The sequence below is a fragment of the Lepisosteus oculatus genome, chromosome 3 (genome assembly GCF_040954835.1).
Source record: "Lepisosteus oculatus isolate fLepOcu1 chromosome 3, fLepOcu1.hap2, whole genome shotgun sequence".
Taxonomy (NCBI): domain Eukaryota; kingdom Metazoa; phylum Chordata; class Actinopteri; order Semionotiformes; family Lepisosteidae; genus Lepisosteus; species Lepisosteus oculatus.
The window spans coordinates 38275746-38292791 of record NC_090698.1 but is presented as its reverse complement, the minus strand read 5'-3'; the positions used below and the strand labels follow the sequence as shown (position 1 = coordinate 38292791).

At 37.4% G+C, this 17046-nt stretch overlaps 1 protein-coding gene across 2 annotated transcripts in view; it reads left to right on the top strand.

Moving 5' to 3' along the window:
- The window catches only part of snx18a (sorting nexin 18a), a 62294-nt gene extending 45525 nt beyond the window's left edge, over positions 1-16769 (top strand). Inside the window, exons 3-4 of one of the 2 annotated variants that reach the window (XR_011189073.1) lie at positions 1159-1195; positions 15701-16769. The gene's annotated coding sequence lies outside the window, so the exon portion shown is untranslated. Of the gene's footprint in view, positions 1-1153; positions 1196-15700 lie in introns of both variants that reach the window. The other variant, XR_011189072.1, reaches the window with a different exon arrangement.
- The last annotated feature ends 277 nt before the right edge of the window (positions 16770-17046 follow it).

The window sequence follows — 17046 nt, the reverse complement described above, 5'->3', positions numbered from 1 at the left end:
GTACTGCTAAATGGATGAAAAATATTTTTGTATATATTCAGATTTTGAACATTTTAATGTTCACAGGCTCCTCTTTAAGCGCCTCTTAGTATAGTATTGGAATGGGAGATCTCCAAGGAAAACTAGGCTGCCACCTAAGGTCAACCTTCTAAAACAGAAACCGAATTTCATAATCAATGCCCATATATGGTGAACAAGGACACCATGATGTAGGAAAGACTGTCCTCTGGATGAGACATTAAACCAATGTCTTATATGGTCTCTAAAAGATTGCACAAGGAACTGGTATCAGTCCTGGCTTCCTCTCTGGGCTTGAACAACCTGCATGCCCCCCCCCTTTAGTTGAAGTGGGTGCCCCTTTAGTTATTAAGTGCTCTCATGTAAAAAATGCTTTGAGATTCTTTGTGATTAAAAGCACTACAGTTGTGCAGAAGAACTTTGCTTGCTAGTATGTTAGTCTATGTACTGTATGGTTCTAATGCGTATCACAGAGTTTGAAGGGTAGGAATACTGTACGTTGTCATCTGTGTACAGTATCTCCACAGAAGACCACACACTTGAATAGAGCCCCACAATCAAAATCCTTTGTTTTTACTGTTCAATGGGAGAAAAACCTCTGCTTGTTCCATTGCAACTCCCCACTCATTCATTTAACAATGATTTAAGAACACACCCTATCATTTTTTAAAATACAATAGAAAGAAAATTTTGAACAACTGGTATGTAATCCTGGTACAGCTTTAAAACATTTGAAGTATTGAATTGCTTTATATAATGTATGTGAAGGAGTGAAGGTGGGAACATCTCAAAGAAGAAGATTTTCTGACTTGTTTTAAATCTCAATGATACAGACAAAAAGGGATTTCAGAGTGAAATAAGAAATAGAATGATAAAGTGATAAAACCCATCTCTGGAAAATTCTTCTTCAACTAAGTCAAAGAAATCACTTATAGTTACAGATGTCATTTTCTGAATGTGGACTCAAACCTGTGGAAAACCATTACATTATTGTAAGAAAACTGAAACCAGTATTATAAATTTGGTGATTTTCTAGAAGCCCTTGCCTTCACTTTCTCCTTCTCATTTATAATCATTTTTCCTTTGTCCTCCATTTTCTCCATTTTTCATTGTCCTCCATGGTGCTCATCTGGAGGACAGAAGGTGTGGCTGCATATTCCTCTGTTCCTCAATACAGGTGAGTCTGAGTTATGTTAGTACCATTTACCCATTTTAAACATACATGTCACCTGTCCTACGCCTCATAGACAAATGAGCCAGATAAAACAAAAAACGTAAGGGTACAACATGATGCACCCCAATTACAGCCAATAATGGATAATCTACAATTGAAATTGACCAAAAATAAGGAGTTAAAACACTATAAATCTTCAAACAGTCTTTGTTATCTTCTTCTGGTAAAAATGCAATCTTTTGTCTAACAATTCTCTAAGATATACCCTGGTCACCTGATCCTTTTGAGGATGTACATTTATGCTTGGATCTCAGAGGGTTAAAGAATAGACTTACACATTACAGCTTTAAATTTCTTAGTCTTTAATGCTTCTTTCTGAAGTGGCAGTGCCAATAATAGTGACTCATCAATGCCTACACCCTTCATTGGGTGTAGGTGTTTATAACTTATCAGATGGATTACTAGCTAATTCAGTCTGATGAGACTTGTACTGCAAGGAGCTGCTTAAAACATAAGAAAATAAGAAAGGATACAAATGAGAAGAGACTATTAAGCTCATTTTGTTCTCTTGATCATTATTTACTTCATTAATCTGAGAAACTTTTTCAAATGATCAAAGAATCACCTTGAACAACATACCTGTGCAGCTTGTTCCATCCACCATCCTTTGTGTACACACTTGCTTCCTGTTCTCAGTACTAAATAAATGTACTACCTCCTAATTTCTAGAAGTCTTCCCAGATTCTTATTTCATTGTTAAACCTTAATTAATATATATTAATAAATATATGTATAATAACCATAATTGTATATATGTATATGTTTTAACCTCCCCCTCATTTAAAATCTACACTTTTACAATGTAACATTTTGTAGGCCTAATCACTCCCTATATTGTCTACAGGAGGAGAAGAAAGCAACAGAATGCATTATAAATACAACATGGATGGCACAGGTTTCAGTCTCACACTTGGTTTTTTATCTGTAGTCCTTTTGACAAATCTTTTCTTCATAGGCATTTGTTTTATTTCCTGTATTTTGTGGATTTATCTTTCAGCACTCTTATTTAAAATATTTTTAAAACAGAATGAGACAAAGACAAATTCTAAAATATCTATATTTTTATACACTCTTGAAGTCACCAATATGAAATAAAAATAAATGGCTTCAAAGTCATGACTGGAAAACCTGGGTATTAGCTGAACTATTCATCTTTCAGAAGACATCTAAAAATGAAATTTGTGAAATGTAAATGTTGAGTATTTAGAGAGTAATGAGGGCTCTATACATTAAGAGCTGACAGTTTGATTGAAGTGAAGTGGTGCATTTGTTATGTTTATAATAATTTGTGTTAGGAGCACAGCAGGAATCACAAATCAGTGCATTTCAAATTTAGTCATTAAAGATGAGACAAAGATAAACCTTTATCATGTCTATGTCTACTTATATCCGTCATGTCTTTGTCTATCTCAACCCATTTTAACATCTTAACACTCTATTTAAAATACCCTGTTGTTGGATTGGTCATGTAACATTAACTTACTGAAAATCAATGTTAAACAGGTGTTCCTAATAGTGAACATAATTAAGTGGCTAATTATTTCATTGAAAAGTTATTACCCTTGTTTCTTCATGATATAACCTACCATATATAATTTGTGGTTGTTTGTTTTGCTCATTTACCCTTAGTGTTGGGTCTCATTTCTTTTAATCTTGTTCAGTGCACTAATCAACGTTAAAACAAATTAAGAATTTGGGGGGAAACAGAATGCTTAAGTATTCAGAAAATATTAAATATGTTTAAATAAAGTCAATGGTAGATAAATATGAAAAAAACAAAACCAATAGTGCTACATAAACAATTCTGTGTTCCCACCAAAGCAAGAAAAGATGTCTACAGATCAGCCTATATCTTGGAGGAGGCATAAATCTAAATTGTTTGTTGTAGTAATGTTTGACTCACACATTCTGTCGATAAACTGTTAGATCAAGACCTGTGCCATGTGCCTCCTAGGAATCAGTTACAGTGCCTTACAAACGTTTTCCTCCCTTTTCAAAGACTCTCCCATCTAGTTAAATTACAGATGTCAAATACACATGTTTAAAGTGTATTTGTCAAATACCCACATTGAACATCGGAGAGAGATGGCCTTGGCTGCATGGGCTAATCCTTCAACCCAAACAAAATGTTTATTGCTAGTATGTACAGTTCAACACCTGTGTACAAATCCCTCAGTCCAGTCAGCTGAGAAGCCTGTCCCTAGAGCGCTGTTATTCTATGTTTGACCCAAGATGTGAACTACCCCAATTCCTTGTCTGGTTAAGTCTGGTGTGCATAAAGGCAACATAAGTAGAGAACAATTACAGAGCTATGGCTTGCTACCATATCTTTATTTAACAAGTTCATATTTCTGTTCAATTATCTCAGAGAGTTCAAATAAATTGCCTAAATGTGAATTACTGTAGACTATAATAAATCAGAGCAGACAGAAAAACAATTCAGACTGACTTAGGACCTACATGGATTTTTTATATTCTTATGTTCTTCAAAGTCACCTGTATTGATGATTTCTCCTTTCCTGTAGAGCTGTTGAGTGCAAAGACTCATGTAGATTCAAACTTGCAGCTGGAAAATGGAGAGGTAAATGTCTTTGTAAACTTAGACTTTTGTAGCACTGGCACACAGACTCATTTTCAACACACAGTTCTATAAAGTTAGCAGGCTTTCAGGAAAAGATACAGGAGGCCAAACTAATAAAGGAGACTTGTTAGTAGCAAGCTCAGGGGAGGAAATTTGGGGCCCTGCCTTAGCTAAGAGCTGAGGGAATTGCTAAATTTATTTAAAGAGAGACCTCACTCCCATGCGGTTATTCCTCAATGATTTATTATGATATGCAAGTTTAAAGTTGCAGGACCAGAGTTCCTAAAACATCAGTCAATTTACATAATGCCCTCGTAGACTAAAATGTGCACCCAGTAAAATAACAGAACTGCTCATTATTCATACTGCCTTACATGAATAAAGAGAGGCCATGAGTTGTAGAGACAGCAGATATGCAATTAGAATGCCACATATAATTGGTGTCCATAATAATAATTGCTTACACTTATACAGCGCTTTTCTGGACACTCCACTCAAAGCGCTTTACAGGTAATGGGAACTCCCCTCCACCACTACCAATGTGCAGCATCCACCTGGATAATGCGACAGCAGCCATAGTGCGCCAGAACGCTCACCTATCGGTGGGGAGGAGAGCAAAGTAATGTAGCTAATTCATAGAGGGGGATTATTTTGAGACCATGATTGGTAAGGGCCAATGGGAAATTTTGGTCAGGACGCCATGGTTACACCCCGAGTCTTTTCAAGAAACACCCTGGGATTTTTAATGACCACAGAGAGTCAGGACCTAGGTTTTACGTCTCATCCGAAGGATGGTGCCTGTTTACAGTATAGTCTCCCTGTCACTATACTGGGGCATTAGGACCCACATGGACTGCAGGGTGAGTGCCCCATGCTGGCCCCACTTAACACCTCTTCTAGTAATTTTTCCCAGGAGGTCTCCCATCCAGGTACTGACCAGGCTCATACCCACTTAGCTTCAGTGGGTTGCCAGTTGTGAGTTGCAGGGTGATATGGCTGCTGGCCATAATAATAATATTTATTAATATAAATATTTTAATGATATAATATTTCATCCTATTCAAGAGGTTGTGAATGTGACCAGAGTGAGAGATCCATTGCTGAGCTGTTGGTTTGAAGAATGCATGTGTGTATTACATTATCACCCAATGAAATGACAAAGGCATTACAGCTGCCTTTCATCACTCCTGATGCACTTCAAGCACTACACCATGTGACAAAAGGGCAATGATAATGTAAGTTAAAAAAAAACTCATTGTGGAAATAGCAGACAGAAGCAAAGATGCACTTAGTCATGTCTTAAACAAGATTGACTAACTATGGCACATAAAAAAGCTATTTTGCTTTAAACTGTGTTTTTGGTATTAGCATTGTGTTATATTTATTCCATATAAGAATATTTACTTTGAATTTTGCATTGTGTTTACATTTTTTTAGGGTTACGGTTAGTAACCCTGTCAGCAATAGTTTTTGTTTGTTTGACCATTGAGCTACTTAATTTCTATCAAAGGTGCCAAATAACATCTAAATCACGCTTACTACTGGAAATTTACTAAAACGGAGGAAACAGGAAGTTTGATGTGAGAAATGCCCCAAGGGGAAACAGGAAAACATTTGAAATCCCATTTCCTGAAGTTCTAGAAATGTAGACTGCTGCAGCAGAGCCTACTTGTACTGCAGTACAAAGTTATTTTAATGATCTCCTTTAACTCTTTCTTGGTTGCTTTGTTGAAACATTAGCAACATTTCAACTGAAGAGGTCTGTACCTGTTTTTTCTTCCAATTGCAAATATTTTGAAATTATCTGGAGAATCATGTTATATATATGTTAATATTTGAGTATAATTTGCAGTATATCTTAATAGAACTATCAAAACACATTTAAGAGTTGCTAATGTGTGACCTCTATCAGACATATAATACATGCTCCTTTCATGCCCAGCGAAGTGGAGAAAAGAGTTATTAAACATGAGAAAAGATGCTACAGCCTAAGGCATATAATCAGATTATCCTAAAATTACTAATGCATAATGCATAAGCAGTAAACAGATTATACATTTAAATAACAAAGTGACATTAAACACTAGTTTATCAAGAGAGAGCACGCATCCCTTTCTGTCACTATATAACTATTTCTGCATGATATAGTGACAGATAAGGAGCCACGCTTTTTTTCTGGCAGAAGTATACACAGTGTCTGATCCATTTCTCTCAAATAAGATCATTTCTGGCTCTTTACTACTTTTAGTTTCCAAGTCATCCATACTCATTCAGTATTTGTTTGTGACTTACAGGGGGAGGAATTTAGAAATATGAAAAAACACCTAGATACTGTACGCACACCAGTAACAGACATGAACTTTCACTTCAAGTGACTGATGCTTCTAATCAATTCCAAAATATCAATGGAAAATAATGTTTTCAAAATATGACTATTAAGCTCACTGTGAATCTCAACATCACATTGTAGTGTGGGGTTATGAAATGTATAGAGAAAGGCTTTAAAAGTTTACTAATACAAGGAGGGCTAACTACAAAATGACATAACCTTTTGAGGAAAAAATGACTGAGTGATCGCTGAGTGTTTCACTTAGCTGTAAGAATAAGTGCCTAGGAATTAAGATATTTAGATAGATTAGATACTTTATTGATCCCGTGAGGGAAATTGCAGTGCAACAGCAGCTTAACACAGACAACACAGACACAGTGTAATGAATGATACAATAATAATAATACAATACAATCAGTAGAAAAGTTACTCGCAGTCCAGAACACACAAAGAACAGAACAAAACCAGAACAGAACAGTACACAAAAAAGTAATATTGCACAATGACTATAAATAAATATAAATGTATTGCACAGGTCCCTAGCATATATTGAACAAAAACGGTTTTAAAACGGGAAAAGAAAAAGAACAGATGCATCAGTTTACTGTTCAGTCCAGAAACAGGTCACTGTCAATGTTGCCTCTGCCCAGACGCAAGGTGGATGCATTGTACAGTCTTATGGTAGAAGGCAAGAATGACCTCCTGTAGTGCTCCCTGTCGCACCGTGGATGAATCAGTCTATTGCTGAACATGCTCTTCATTTCTGCAAGCCTGTCATAGAGGGGATGGGAGATGTTGTCCATGATGGCCAACAATGGTGTTTGGACACCATTCTCCTCTCAGCCATTACCTCCAGAGGGTCCAGGCCAGACCCAATGACAGACCTTGCTCTCCTGATGAGCTTGTTCAGCCTGTTGGAATCCACTGCTCTAATCCCAGAGCTCCAGCATACCACCGCGTAGAAAATGGCGCTCGCCACCACCGACTGATAGAACATATGTAGCATTTTACTACACACATTGAAGGACCTGATCCTCCTCAAGAAGTAAAGTCGGCTCTTGTAAATGGCCTTGATGTTCTTAGACCATTTCAGTCTATCGTCGATGTGCACTCCCAGGTACTTGTACGAGTCCACCATCTCCACGCCACTCCCATGGATGTAGACAGGGGTAGGTTGGACCCTCTTCCTCCTGAATCTCTATCACCAACTCCTTAGTCTTTGCTACATTCAATTGCAGGTGGTTCTCCCCCCACCATTCCACAAAGCTGCTGACCAGTCCTCTGTACTCTTCCTCCTGCCCACCCTTGATACGTCCCACAATTGCAGAGTCATCTGAGAACTTCTGCAGGTGGCATGACTTTGAGTTGTATTTAAAGTCTGAGGTATAGAGGGTGAAGAGGAACGGAGAAAGAACCGTCCCCTGAGGAGCCCGTGTGTTACTCACTACCTGTTCAGACACACAGTTCTGAAGTCTCACAGACTGTGGTCTGCCTGTCAGGTATTCAGTGATCCACGAGATCATGGAGGCATCGACTTTCATCTCCTCCAGCTTCCTCCTTAGAAGTAAGGGCTGGATGGTATTGAAGGCACTGGAGAAGTCGAAAAACATAAAACTGTACTGCTCACTACTTTTTTCTGACTGTCCACATTACCTGTTACCAGAGTAACATTCAGTTCCATCGTTGGCTACAAATTGTATGAATTGAGAGGTAGTGTATTTAAAGAAAAATATAAAACATAATCTTTGTTACCTCTGAAAAACTATGGCTGGAATAACAATAAATGTGAACTTGAACTTGATTAGCCATCACTACCAAAGACAGCAGAGTAGCAATGTCATATCAAATGAATGTTAAAATCACACTTTAGTTTATGTCTCTGTTACGACCCCAAGTGTCTAGGGGTAAAGGGGTGTAACATTTAAGATAGTTCTTTTGGAAGCAGGTGGGTTTTGGTGAGGGACTACGAAGCATGATAAGAGTAAGGAACTAGAGTGGTGCTAAAGAAAATAACAAAAAAATGGAGCTGGCTAGGACAGTGAGGGAAAGTTAACCTAACTACAAAAGAAAACCCGAAACACACGGTCTTCAGCATCTTCAACACCCTAACTAATCTCCACTGACTACCCAAAACCATACAAGACAAACTGCACTCACCCGTGCTAAACTAGTGAACTAATACAAAATCAACTAAGTGTGTAAGTGTACCCAACAACCTAAGCTAACCTTATATACAAAAGTTCACACAAAAACACAAGTGAACCAGGAATACAAATAAGGGAAAACAAGAGTAATCAACAGGAACAGGGTACAAAAGAACACAAAGGTTGAACATGTAGCACATTAGGGCAAGGTAATGGCAAAAAAAGGATAAACACACAAACAAATGAAAGCACAAAGAAACTAACAGAAAACCAACAAAACAACAAAGCTATACGAAAATACACACAAAGCAATAACCAAAAGCAAACAGGACCAAAGTCAAACAAAAGGCCTCTCCTTGCTGAAAACCTCCATGTTATATTCTGAATACGATGTGTTCTGATTGGCTGAGAGCTAATTGATGATGACGTCATACTGAAAGTGTGGTGTAATGGTGGGCCAATGGGGAAGGGAGAACAATCAAGGGTCAGCAGTGTGGACATAGAAAAACACACACACAGAACACACACTGGGACGTAAGAATGCCAAGTTCAATCAGCCTCAATATACAGTATTTACATGTTAAACATCTTTGTTTAACATGTAAATACATACAGAAGCACATGGAAATGCAAAATATTTTAAACCCATAGTTCATTGGACACACAATAATAATATTTACAAACTGAAAATGTGAGCTAATAGTTTTGTTCATTTTGCAAAATATTGAGCTCAAGTCATGTAACTTCAGAAAAACACTATGTGCTCTGTGGTATTAAAGTGAAGTTAAAATTGCCCACATGAGTTGATTAAGAATTTTTCAGCAATTGAAAAGGATATAATTTTAATTCATGAAATAACCGCAAAAGATATGACCAAACATTGTTTCAGTACTGAAAACCACCCAGTTGTTATCTTTGCTCTACGGATATTATCACTATGGATAAACTCCCAACACAACTCTTCTTTCTGATGTGAGGTTGTAAACATGTAGGACTGGATGGGGACTGGAGGGGACCAGGAAGGTCTGTAGTACATGTACAGTATAGCACATATGGGAGAGCTTTATTTTAAATGAAAATAGGATAAGTGCAGTTGTTATCATTGTTGCCTCACAGCACATTTGACCCTTAGTTCAATTCCTGCAGTGCTAGCTGTGTGGAGTTTGTATGTTCTTATTGTGTTTGTGTTTCTGTAAGGTGCCCTAGTTACCTCCCACAGTCCAAAGACATACTGTACAGGTAGGTTAATTGGCTTCTGGGAAAAACAAGGCCAGAACCTACTGGTGTAGGTGTCTGTGTGTGTACAATGATGGACTGGAATCTCATCCAAGGTGTTTTCTGGTTGGTTGAGATTCACATTGCTTGGAAAAGAAGGACATGTACATCTAATGGCATGGTCAAACAAACAAGTAACAAACGCTGCTACTCCACCACAGTCCGATAATCAGTTGAAATGAAAGAAGCACCAAATTCATTTTTCTCTTGCAAGTGATGGAGTATGGAGAAACCCTAGGTGATGCACCTGGTGAAAATCAATGTGAATGTGGGAGGGAAAATGCTAACTCCACACAGACAGCTAAGGGCAGCCATTAAACCCAGGGTCTGTGAGCAGCTATTATAATTCTCATAATTCATTAAATTTATATGGCATTTTAATTCCTGAGAAAGTCAAAATTATTTACATATTAGAGGGTGCACATTTTGCCCACAACTGAAACACTTAATCTAGATGATGTGTAGCAGCCATTATGCTCCATCAAAGCCTAATGAACTGCAAGTCAGTCAAGGAAGTGAGAAATATATTTGCCAATTGAATCAAGGAAGCCCCTGAAAGGCTAGTTTGTAAAAACACAGAGTGGAATTTGGCCAGGACACTGGTTTAAACACCTGTGCATTTTTGGAAAGTGCGATGGGATCTGTTCTGACCACATAGTCAGAATCTCAGTTTAACTTCTCATTTAAAGGATGGCGTGTCCTCTAGCACAGTGTCCCTGGTCACAATTCTGGGCCTTTGGTTGTTTTAAATCCTGGTCCAAAGAGAAGATTGCCACCTACTGGTCCACCAAAACCACTTGCCTCAATAACCTTGTTTACCTTAGAGCTCTTCCATCATAGTCCTGCCCAGACCCAGTCGTGCTAAGCTACAATTTGATAATCATACTTCCACGTTTTTCCATTGTGAAGTCAAGAACACAAATGACTTTCCTGTTTGGAATATTGATGCTTCTAAAAGCGTTTATCCAATCAATGAGAACAAGGCATGCAGCCACATTCTCACTGGTCGCCAACCTCTGAGGAGGGAGTTCTGATCAGATCAACTCACAATTTCCTTGTCGCTTTCTCTGCCACACCTTACTAGAAAAAAAGGGTAAAACCAGAACAAGAAAACCCCTTGAAATTACTTTCTATATACAGTATTGTCTACAACCTCCAGCTTAGTTGGAACTCCTATGTTAAAAATATTTCAGAACCAAAAATCAGTCAGAAATCAAATTAGGAACACATACAACAATACCAATGTCTCTTAGAAGGTACACTCTGATAACATTACATGTTGCGTTTCATGTGAAACCTTTAAAATATCAAGCAGGTTTTAGAATTCCTAGAGCTAAAATTGTTTTCAGTATCTTCTTTCCACCCTACCAGTCTTTTTAAAAGAGACAGCTTCCATTAAACAAGGATTCTTGTGTTTGAGATTTTTATTTTTCTGTGCTTTTGGAAGGTTTCACAAATTCGATTTTTTTCTTTTCCCTTACATTTTAGCCAAATTATTTTAAGCAGATTTTGAACCATCTCACCACTTTATTATAAAATCCTTAACAGTAAAAATAACTAGAGCCAATTCTGTCATCTGGAACTCACTTCTGAAGCTCATATGGAATGAAGATTTGCACACTCCTGAGTCAGGAGTATCAGACATCCTCTGGACAGGCTGCACTAACGTCCACATCAATACAGTATATAAAAGCTCTAAGTTATAATTAATTATACTGAAGTGTAATAAATAGTACAATATTTGTTTTGCAGCCAAATATCTCTAATATAATTAACAATACTCCAGATGTCTGGGTTAAAGACAAGTATTTTTGCAAAACTAGGACACAAAACAGAATAAATAATGCTTTTGGTTTTACTAAAATATTTTGAGAAAAGAATTTCCAGGTGAACAACAAATTTACCTCTCACATAATTCTTGTTGCTTTTCAGAAAAAAAATCAGAAAAGCAATTGATCTAGAAATGCAAAAATCTGAATATGTTACTATCTCTAATTCATATGTAGCATACAGTATAATAGCTTATAATTAATAAGTAATCACCATAATCTTTCATACTACAAGAATCAGTTGGAAGCTGCATTACATCATAGCTTAATGGTGTCCTATTAGTTTCTATTAAGGAACAAGTAATAGGTTTATTCCATGCTCAAAAGAGAAGAAAGAAAACATTTTGACCGTGGAGCCTTCTTCAGATGTGAGAAAGACAGGGCAATAAACAAAGTGTGAAGTCAGGACAGGTAAAGAGAGGTGTGAAATGAAACCTACAATGAATAGAGAGAATTTAGAAGATAATTAGTCTGTCATTGAGAGAAGGGGAAAGGTGTGATCCAAGCTGCAGGATAATTTTAGTTTTTGTAGTCTTTCTGATGTAGGAGTTAGGAAAACCATCTTCGAGAACAGAGACAGAGAGATTAGTGTGATCATAGCCATTAGAGGTGAAATGAGAAACAATGGATTTGGAGAAATCTTTAATCTTCACTGTTCTCTGAAGCGGTCTCCTCTCTTCACCTATTCTGACTTCACTCTACCTGATAGGCCACTCTGTCTGTGCCCTGCTCCCACCTCCCACTCCTCCTCTCTTCCAGCTTTTGCTCTCCTATGCTACATTACCTTTGCTTACTCTCCTGTCTTTCTCACACCTGAAGAAGGCTCCACAGCCAAAATGTTGTGTTTTCTTTCTTCTCTTTTCAGCATGGAATAAATTTATACTTGTTCCTTTGCAGTCTACACAGGCTGACACAGCTACCCAACTGAATTAGTTCCTATTAGTTCAGTTTGGTGAATTGAATGGTTTTCAAAAGCAAAGAATTGTGTTACAGGAAAGCACAAGAGGGTTCCATGATAAAATCAATATGATTGTAATTGTAATTGTAATTGTAAAATACTGGGCTGGAATACTCCAGTCAGGGTGGCACAGTGGCATTGTAGTTATCACTGCTGCTTCACAGTTCTAGAGCCCTGGGTTCAATTCCTGGGGTGCTATCTATGTGGAGTTTGTATGTTCTCCATGTGTTTAGGGGGGTTTCCTCTAGTTTCCTCTCACAATCCAAAGTACATATACTGTAGGTTAATCGACTTCTGCGAAAATTAGTCCAGGTGTAAATGTGAGTGTGTCTGTGTCTATGTGTGGTGATAGACTCGTGTCCTATCTAGGGTGTCCAATCCTTGTGCCTGTTGCTTGCTCGGTGGCTCCCCCACAACTGCATAAACAGATTACAAAGTGGATGGATTCTTCAGGGAATAAAGTGAGTGTTTCTATTAGAACTCTGGAGGCATTTACACTTGTCTGACATGAGGTTCTGACGACTTTCAGGAAGTTGAGTATTTCTCTCCTCTGTCTTCCTCATTTCCTCTTTCACTCTCATCCAGTATTGTAGGACAAACAAGCATGCAAAATAATTAAAAAGGTAACAAGGTCTGTCAAGAGAATGCCTATACACTTGCTAAGAAGAAATGGAAGGTAATTGCTCTTTAATAATCCCTGGTAAACTGAATCATGCTTGACATGCAGACCTACCCATGTTGACTCAGTGTGGTCAGGTGTTAGTTTCATACAAATTGTTATAGCGAGATAAGAAACTATCAACATTATTCACATTATGAGTCAAATCACAACACAGCGAGGGTCTGGTAGACTGCCTGGGGCCAGAGTCCACTCAAACAGTTCTAGTCTTTCTGATTCAGTAAGCCAGGACAGGCAGCTTGAGATGAAGGAAACTCTGCTGCTGTCTTCCCTTTTCTATTTCTTGTCCAGAGTAAAACTAATAGAAAAAAAATATTAAAAATGTATATGCATGGGGTGGCCAAGCCTTCGATAGTGCAGATGACAGGAAAGTACTTCTGGAGGGAGAACGATTCTGTATTAAACTGTAAGAGAGGTTTGGATTTGCAGTGGTGAATCAACATGAAAAGACACCAGAAACATATGTCCTTAATTCTGTACTGATCATAAGTATTCAAGACTAGTAATTATTTGGCTTTTTTTTTTGTTTTATATTTTTTTATTTGTTTGATGGTGATAAGAGTAAGATGCTGTCAAAAATATTTGGCATATTTAAATTGTTGTGAAGAATAATATGTTAATTGTTATTTTGAATTGTTACTATTTGTTTTTAACTGTTGTTTATATAATTACTAGATAATACATTTTCCACTAGCTAACATGCATTGAATGCACCTGAAATGGGTAATGAAAACTACAATAATGTTTAACATCACTCAAGTCCCAGGTGTTACACTATAACCTACAGTACCTATGTCTGAAGTTGTTTCTGTAATCAGTAGGCTGCGGTTATATACGGATCCTGTAAACTATGAATAAATGAATTAGTGTATAAAAACACACACAATCATATTTTCAACTTTACTTCACTAAAATATTTAGTTCTTGAATATTGGTTTTGGGCCATTTTCACCCTTTAGTTCATCTTTGGACCACAACAAAAAAAAAACCTTCAAAAGAAAAACTGGAAAGTTTGTGCCCCTACCTCAGAGTGCAGATGTTTTTATTGCAGCTTTATTCTGCAAAAAAATACATAGGCCTTCATTTGCGTGACACAGAACATATTAAACCGTAGTTAACATTTGATATGGTGATACATACAGTACAGTTTGTTTTCTTTTGAAACACCCTGTGGTGTTAATAATGCAGCAGGTTTAACAGGTTTTCTCATAATCATTCTTAATTTTGTTGATTGTATGTAAACAAAAAAACCAAGGACATCTTATCCAGTCTTCTCAATTGCAAAAATCTTTCAGTAATTGTATGCATAAAATAAAAAACTGAAACTGATAACGGCAACGATTTAGCAAAATAAATTGTGAGGGATTTGTGGAGTGAAAAGGTTAAAATACTTTCGAGAAAGGACTGGTGTTTTAATGACACCAATGAACAATGAGAGAAATCTCAACTTCAAAATAAATTGCCTTTTTTGTGTTTCAGCAGGAGAAAAGAATAAGTAAGGAGGCAAGTGGCTGTCTGAAATGTTGGGTTAATTGTTGAGATTTTCACAGTTCCTGTGAATCCACATTTCTAAAGCTATTATCACCCTCTTGAGTATTTAAATATGACAATGTCACTAGGTATTTTGTAAATGGAAATATGTGGTAATGAGAATGCTTAGGGAACATAAAGGGTTGAAGGAATGATTTACAAAAATTATACACATTTCTTCTCTTTCTTAACAAAGAAATGTTTCACTCTTATGATTAGTACTCTAATTATCCCAGAAAGTGTGCCTGTGATGCATCTTGGAAGACAAATCCTGTAGGAATTTCACAGAAAAACATTGCAGATTATGTTAAATAGTGGTTTTAACTGCAGCCTACAATACATTCTGTTTAACAAAAAACTTTTCTTAGAGAGGCTTGGTATTTATACTCAAACAGGTAACTGAAGCAAAAGGTACATTTAAAGTACACAGTAAAAAATATGGAATTTGAGAAGGAGATTTAAGAAGCTATTTATAAGTGTGTTTTATTATTTCCTGCATTATATTGTAATGCATTCATGATAAATAATGTGTAATATAATGCACCAGCAGGTTGAGAACTCAGGCTTATGAGAAACCTCTACTTTGTAAGATTGATGCTGTCATTATTTTTTCTCTGTGGGGGGTCAGAAACTAGGGGCTCATGCTATAAAACAAGACATTTTTACAAAATTAATTAAAATTTAACAAAATACGTATAATGTAACTCAAACAAAAAAGTGTAAACATTGCCACAGAAATTTACTTTAATGGCTGTTAATGGTTTGGCCATTTTTTAAAGCATTTAAGCATTAAAGCAAATAGTTTAAATTGTATAAATGTAGTACCTTTCATTGAAGCTTTAAATGGGAAGGCAGTTTCACTCTCACGGTTCCACAAAAACTCTTCATCTGGTACTCATTTTATCTAACATCTGATGAAAGATTAAGATATTTCTTGTTTTCCATGTTACAAATATCTCTTTGTTGTGACATGTAAATAGGAGTTAACTAACAAATTTATATTTGCAAATATACAGCACATTCAACAGCATGCATATGCGTGAGCCCACTGGACATTTCAAAGACACTGAGAGAACATCACACACACTGTATCTAACAATGTCATTTACTTCTTCTCTTGTAGAAAATGCATTTACATTGGTGAGACAAGAAGAAGACGAATCCTGGGAAGCACGTCAAAGCAGTAAGAATCAAAGATCTCTCCAAGGCAACAGTTCATTATTTCACCTCTTCTGTCCATTATCACACTAACCTTTCTGTTGGAGTCCTTTCACAGGTATTCCAGGATTCCAGACATCAGAAGGCAAGATCATTAAACTTCCCTCTTCTCTAAGTGATAGATTCCTTTCTTTTTTGGAATATCTCCATTCATTTACAAATTGTCATGCTCGTAAACCACTCCTCTTAAGGACGCTCCAGTCCTGCCCAGTTTTGTACTTATCTCCTGCACCTGCCTCCGGTTCCTGCCCCCCTATCCTATAAAAGCCAGGCGTTCCTGCCAATCTGGGCTCAGCTTTGGAAGATGGACACCCGCCTTCCCGCGAGTGACTCGACGGCATCGGCTTCACAACAGCGTCCGACCTTTTGGGTCCGGGACTGGAGGGTCTGGTCCCGTTACCCCCACTTTTATTCCCCCGACCCTTCGCCGGATCCCACTCTGGCTTTTAACTCTGTTTGTCTGTGTCTGGATGGATCTCCCGGTTTTGGACATCGGATCATTCTTGGATTTGCTACGGACTCCCTTGTACTTGTTTGCCTTGGACATCCCCCCCAGAACACCAGTGCATCTTGGACAAGCCCCCTGTTTTCCTTCCAGTCTCTTTGCATGCTTTTTTCCCCGTGTTTTCCTCACTCCTCCCCGGATAGTGCTGCCTCCATAGGGTCCTGAAAGAACGCTTCGTGACAGCTTTTTACACCTCTTCTCCAGATCTCCTTTCTTTTGGCCACTCTTTCTCATCTGCTCTGCCCTTTATTTTTCTGTTTTATTTTATGGTGCTCTTCTTTCTACTCCACTCTCTCCTTCACACTAAAGAAGACTTTATAACTGAAACATAGTTTTTCTTTTCAGAGTGGAACTCACCTTTACTTGTTCATGTGCAACTAAAGCATACTGACGCATCTTCGTCATCCAACGTGTATAATAAACATCTAAGAATCTAAGTGTGGGTTCCATTATGTCTACTCATGTTTACTGTAGCAAAAATCCAGCAGTATAAGAACATCAAAAGCATTTTATTTAAAGCTTTATTTTTTTGTTTTTAGTTAAAGTTTTATAGAGCAAGAGCATTATTTTTTTCTGTGATTTTCCAGATGGCATATACCAGTAAAAAATCTGAACATGAATGGAAGAGAGGCACCAAATTAACATTATTACATCCTGCACCCGATATCCAGGAAGGGCTAAAAAATGTCTCAATTCATAAGTTCCCATCCACCCAACTGTGGACAAACAACCTGACAAAAAGATCC